This window comes from Trichechus manatus, unplaced genomic scaffold (genome assembly GCF_000243295.1).
Source record: "Trichechus manatus latirostris isolate Lorelei unplaced genomic scaffold, TriManLat1.0 scaffold00129, whole genome shotgun sequence".
Lineage (NCBI taxonomy): Eukaryota > Metazoa > Chordata > Mammalia > Sirenia > Trichechidae > Trichechus > Trichechus manatus.
In genome coordinates this window covers 5,086,428-5,093,307 of record NW_004444065.1, presented here as the reverse complement: position 1 = coordinate 5,093,307, position 6,880 = coordinate 5,086,428, and positions in this window count along the sequence as shown.

Here is a 6,880-nt window from a genome sequence, read left to right as displayed (position 1 = left end):
AATAGACATATGCACACCTATGTTCATGGCAGCATTGTTCACAATAGCAAAACAATGGAAACAACGTAGATCCCCATTAACAGATGAATGGATAAACAAACTATGATACATACACACAATGGAGTACTATGCAACCAGAAAGAACAATGATGAATCTGTGAAGCTTTTCATAACGTGGATGACACTGGAGGACATTATGCTGAGTGAAATAAGTCAATCACAAATGGACAAATATGGTATGAGACCTTTATTGTAAAAACCCATGAAAAACTTTCACAGAGAAAGTAACAATCTTTGTTGGTTACCAGGGATGGGAGGAGTGGGGATGGGAAATACTAAATAGGCAATAGAAAAGTGGTATCTTTGGTGAAGGGTGAGACAGTACACAATACAGGGGAAACCAGCACAACTTGTACAAGGAAAGGTCATGGAAGCTCCATAGACCCATCCAAACTTCCTGAGGGACTTATTTGATGGGCAGAGGGCTATGGGGATAGTTGTCTCGGGGAACATCTAGCTAAACTGGCATAACACTGCTTACAAAAACAATGTTCTACATTCTACCTTGGTGAGTAGCGTCTGGGCTCTTAAAAGCCTGTGAGCGGCCATCTAAGATACTCCAGTGGTCTCATCCCTTTGGGAGCAAGGGAGAATGAAGAGAACAAGATACAAGGAAAAGAGTAGTCCAGAGTACTACTGGACCACAGCTACGAAGGCCTCCACCAGACTGAGTCCAGTACAGCTAGGTGGTGCCCGGCTATCACCACTGACTGCTCTGACCGGGATCACAACAGAGGGTTCAGGACAGAGCTGGAGAAGGATGTAGAACATAACTTTAACTCATGAATAAAAAACCAGTTTTACTGGGCTAAAGGAGACTGGAGATACCCCAAGAGTATGGCCTCCAGACACCCTTTTAGCTCAGTGCTGAAGTTATCTCCGAAGTTCACCGTTCAGCCTGGGAGTGGACAGCCCGGTAAAACCAAGTCGGACTAATGAGGTACAGTAGTCCAGTGATAAGGGCCAGAAGGCAAAAGGGGACAAGGAAGCTGGTGATAAGGAACCCAAGGTTGAGTAAGGATATTGTTGATGTGTTGTGAGATTGTTAACCATTGTCTTAGGGCAACATGTGTAGTAACTCTTAAATGAGAAACTATTTTGTTCTGTAAGCCTTCATCTTTAGTGAGAATACCAGCACAATTGGAAGAGTGTAGTCAATGTCACTGAACTGTGCATGTAAGAATTTTTGAAATGGTGTATCTTTGTCTATGTGTATTTTAACACACAAAAAAATGTTGAGAAGTTAGAGGGTTGACATGTTGTGGGGTTGTTAACCAATGTCATAAAACAATATGTGTACCACTGTTTCATGAGAAACTATTTGTTCTGTAACCCTTCACCTGAAGTAAAAAAAAAAAAAAAAAAAAATTTGTTTATTTTTTTTGTTTTTGAGGACTGGGATTAAAAATCTGGAATTGATGTCTATGTTTATTTTGGAGTATAGCAGGAGTTCCTAAGGAAATTAAAAGTGTTCTCAGCATACTTTAGTTGACTCCTACATACTTTTTCACGTTAGTTCATATATAGAATTATTCTGATTACCCCACTGTCCTGATGACAATAGGAAAACAAGAAAGTCAGAGATTGAAGCAGGAACGAGTCTTTTAAATGCAAATTGTTTTAATTTAAGATTATGTCATATAAAATAGAATATACTCAAAGCTAGCAAAGTCTATGGCTTTTCAGAATGATATTATATTTGCACCTATCAATTTCATGTGAGTTGTGGATGTAAACATCAGTAAACTTTAGAAAGTATGAGCTGAAGGAAGAGTTGAACAGCTGAGAATTCTGGAACTTGAATCAAGATATGTGGAGTGGGGAAGAATGGTAGATGCAGGAATTGGTAAATAGTAAAAATGGCCATTCATCCTAATTGTTAGCCAGACTGCTGTTCTGGTCCTCCAGATGCTGTCAATATTTATGTTTATTTTTGCTGTTGTGTTTTAAATTGTATTTTCCTTATTGCTGTTGTTGATTTGTTTGAAACTGCTCCTCTTCTTTCCCTAATTGAGCCCTTTCTTTGTTGAGCCAAACATTAAATGGAATAAATTTTGTAATATGAAATAAACCCCAAAGCTTTTTGGTGCTTTACTATTTTGAACTGATAGTACCTAGAATTTCCTTCAAAGAGTTTTTGCTAAAGAGATTCTGTTTATTTATTTTTATCATTCTTCATTCTGACTGAGGATGTTGAAAACTCCTCTTGTCCTTAAGGCTAGCATAGTTTTAAAATTTCAAAAATAACCATATGAACCAAAGCCAAGACTATATAGTCCAAAGTAAAAAAGAAACAGTTGATCTAACATTGCTAGTCTGAAACTTAGTAGAAAATTTTTCATAACTGATATAAGACTCTGTTTTAACCCATATTAGTAGCATATTCCAAAATTAATATACTGTCATGACAGGATATAGATTATTATACTATTGGAGTCTTATCCATGATACAGAATATTTTTACCCACAAGATATAATGTATGAATGATCAGGATAGCAGAGGACAAAGAACAATCACAAATTTTAGCAGAAATGTTGTGTCTATTATTGGCAGCAAAGACATGCTGCTTGGGTCTGGACTAATTCATTTATTGGTTAAGTGCTTTATGCCGTGTTAACTGACTGGCAATTTGGAAAGTCATGTCACTGATAGGCCCAACTGGAAGATAAGATGTATTTCAGAATTATAGCACACCACTAACTTGTAAAGAGATTGAATGACTTTTGAAGATGCAAAAAGTAGACATGACATTTAAAAAACTAAGAGTTTTATAGAGCAGTGATGTGTTCAAACATTAACGACATTTAATTCACAGTGACTAAATAATCCATAGTGGACCATGGTCTCAGGTGACATCTAGCTCAATTGGCATAACATAGCCTATAAATAAAACGTTCTACATCTGACTGTGGTGAGTAACGTCTGGGGTCTTAAAAACTTGTGAGTGGCCATCTAAGATACATGTACTGGTCATATGCCAGCTGGAGCAAAGGAGAGTGAAGAAAACCAAAGACACAAGGGAAAGATTAATCTCAAGGAGTAATGGACCACAAATAAAACAATCTCCACCAGACTGAGCCCAGAATAACTAGATGGTGCTGGGTTACCACCACCCACTACTCTGGCAGGAATCACAGTAGAGGGTCCTGGACAGAGCAGGAGAAAAATGTAGAACAAAATTCAAATTCACATACACACACAAAAAAAGACCAGGCTTGCTGGTCTGACAGAGACTGAAGAAACCCGGAGAGTACGGCCCTTATGCACCCTTTTAACTCAGTACTGAAATCACTCCTGAGATTTACCCTTCAGCCAAGGATTAGGCATGTCTAAAGCACCGGTAATAACGCACGTGAGGAACATGCTTTGTAGTTCAATCATGTATATGATAATTATGGGCACACCAGCCCAAAAGAAAAAGATAAGAAAGCAGGAAGGGTCAGGAAAACTGGGCAAATAAAAACAGGGAAACTGGGGTGGAGAAGGGGAGACTGTTTACACATAGCAGAGTTGGCAACCAATGTCATAAAACAATTTGTGTATTAACTGTTTAATGAGAAACTAATTTGTTCTGTAAAATTTCACCTAAAGCACAATTTAAAAAAAAATAAAGGAGGAGTCCAGGCCAAGAAGATGGAATAGTCAGCTTCTTCCTGTGGTCCCTTTTAAACAAAGACCCTAAAAAACAAGTGAATTGATTATATATGATAATCTAGAAGCCTCGAACATAAAAGACAAATTTGAAGAGTTGGACTGAGAGGCGGCATGGGGGAGAGACAGTTCAGAAGCAGTGACGATTTGCCAGACCTGATCTAGCTGGCACTGTGCAGGCTGTATCAACTGGTGAGGGCGGATTGAGGCAAGCAGCAGCGCTCGGAACACGTTTTCCACATTGGGAGAAATTAAGTGGTGGAGAGTCTCCACAAGCCTCCGGAGCCAGAGGGAAGTGGTGCTGGATCTGTGAAAGGTAAGTTGAAGGGTCTAACCTACCATGTGGGATCAAAATAACACTTTTTCCTCTGGTCTTGTTAACTTTCTCTCCCCTTCACTCGCCTCCTCCTTACTCTGCTCCAGTTGTGGTCCAGCTTCAGTGATTGCCATGTCTACTGGGCCGGAAGTCGGACCCCTTTGTCCGAGCCGAAGTCATTCTCCCAGCTTTGAAGAGGGAACAAATAAACAAATAACAAACCAGAAAAAAATAATCTGCCAGCTCCCCTAAGCTGAGACCTCAGGGCAGACACTACCCCTATGCCTACGCACAGGCATAAAGGGTCCATGCATTTCGAATGCCTTTCACTCCTACCTAGACCTGTGTGGGACCATTTCAACAGCATAGGCCTTCATTAGCATAGTACAACAGAGTATATACCTGAAGCATATTTTCAACTACAACAGCTAAGGGGGAGTGGGAGATTTGTGATATTTGACATTGACTTGCCCATTAAGCAGGGTCCTCACCTACCCACATCAGGGGCCTGAGGACTGGTGGCTCCACCCAATCCACCTAGCCACTCATGACAAGGGTCTGAGAATAAGTGGTGCTTCCTAGTCCTTACAGCCAACAGCAGTGGGTGACCAAATTCCTGCTGCAAAACCCACTCACCTATGTGCTCTAGAGAACAGGGACACGCCTTCCACCAAGGCACCGAGGGGCAGCCATGAACCCCCTACCTTGCTCAGCACATAACCTCCTATTGCAGCCAGGTACCTGTGCCTGCTCCAATCACCCCTACATAGTCCTGCTCATGTAGTCCTGTAGGTGAGAATGTGCACCACTCACTTGGTGACCAATGACCAGGACACCTGAGTTGAATCCACAAGAGAAAAGTAAAGGACTCCTGGGCTCACATACCAGTAACAGCTCTAACCACTTGGTGACAGGACGTGAGAGCTTGAAAAATGCCAATAATCAAAGTAGCTTACATGACCAGACGGTTTGGGCATATCAAAACAAAACAAAACAAGAAGCTTGAACACAGTAAGCAAACATAAAATAAATAAATACAATAATTTATTGATGGCTCAGAGACAACAGTCAATATCAAATCACATAAAGAGACAGACCATGATGGCTTCAGCAAGATCCCAGAACAAACAACCAGGAAACTTTCTGGAGGAAGATAAATTCTTGGAATTACAAGAGGTAGAATTGAAAAGATTAATACATAGAGCTCTTCAAGGATCAGGAAGGAGTTCAGGCAAAACACAGAACAAGCCAAGGAACACACAGAAAAAGCCACAGAGGAACTTAGGAAGGTAATACAAGAACATAAACCACAAATTTAACAGGCTGGAAGAATTCATAGACAGCAAATAGAAATCCAAAAGATTAACAATAACATTCCAGAATTAGACAACTCAATAGAAAGTAATAGGAGCAGAATTGAGGTAATGGAAGTCAGAATTAGCGAGACTGAAGACAAAGGACTTGACACCAATTTATCTGAGAAAAAATCAGATAAAAGAATTTAAAAAAATGAAGAAACCTAAGAATTATGTGGACTCTATCAAGAGGAATAAACTACGAATGATTGGAAAACCAGAACAGGGGGATAACAGAAAATACAGAGATAGTTTTTGACAATTTGTTGGCAGAAAACTTCCCTGATATTGTGAAAGATAAGGATAAATGAAAAGTCACCTACAAAAAAGAGTCAACAAGACTGAGCTCAGACTACTCAGCAGAAACCATGCAGGCAAGAAGGCAATGGGATGACATACATAAAGCCTTGAAGGGAAAAATAAAAAAAGTCAACCGAGAATTATACATCCAGCAAAACTGTCTCTCAAATATGATTGTGAAATTAGGATTTTTCCAGATAAACAGAAGTTACGGGAATTTATAAAAACCAAACCAAAATTACAAGAAATACTAAAGGGAATCCTCTGGTTAGAGAACCAATAATATCAGATAACAACACAAGACTAGAACACAGGATAGAACAATCAGATATCAACCCAGATAGGGAAGTCACAAAAATAAGTCAAAGCTAAAACACTGAATATAGGGAAACAGAGAACTGAATATGTAAAAGATGGCAATATTAAAAAAAAAACAGCAGGATTAAATAGTGTAGTCATAGAACTTTCATATGAGTAGGAAGTTAAGGCAATATCAAGAAATAAAAGATTGGTGTAAACTTAGAAAAATAGAGGTAAACTTTAAGGTAACCACAAAGGAAATTAACAATCCTACACATCAAAATAAAAAAGAAGAAAAACACAAACTCTCAGCAAATGCAAAATCAAAAACAATGAAAGAGATGAAAAGAAAATACATTAAAAAATGACGGGACAGAAAATTAAGTGGAACAAAGAAACTCTCAAGAACACATACATGAAAAAAATACATCAAAGTGACAGCACTAAACTCATACCTATCAATAATTACACTGAATGTAAATGGACTAAAGGCACCAGTAAAGAGACAGAGACTGGCAGAATGGATAAAAGAATATGATCTGTGCAAACGCTGCTTACAAGAGACACACCTTAGACTCAAAGACATAAAGAAACTAAAACTCAAAAGATGGAAAAGATATATCAAACAAACAGCAATCAAAAAAGAGCAAGAGTTACAATATTAATCTCAGACAAAAATAAACTTTAAAGGAAAATCCACCGCAAAGGATACAGAAGGACACTACATAATGATTAAAAGGTCAGTACACCAGGAGGACATAACCATAATAAATATTTACTCACCCAATGACAGGGCTCCAAAATATATAAACTCTAACAGCATTGAAAAGAGAAATAGCTTCACAATACTAGTAGGAGACTTCAACACACCACTTTTGGTGAAGGACAGAACATCCA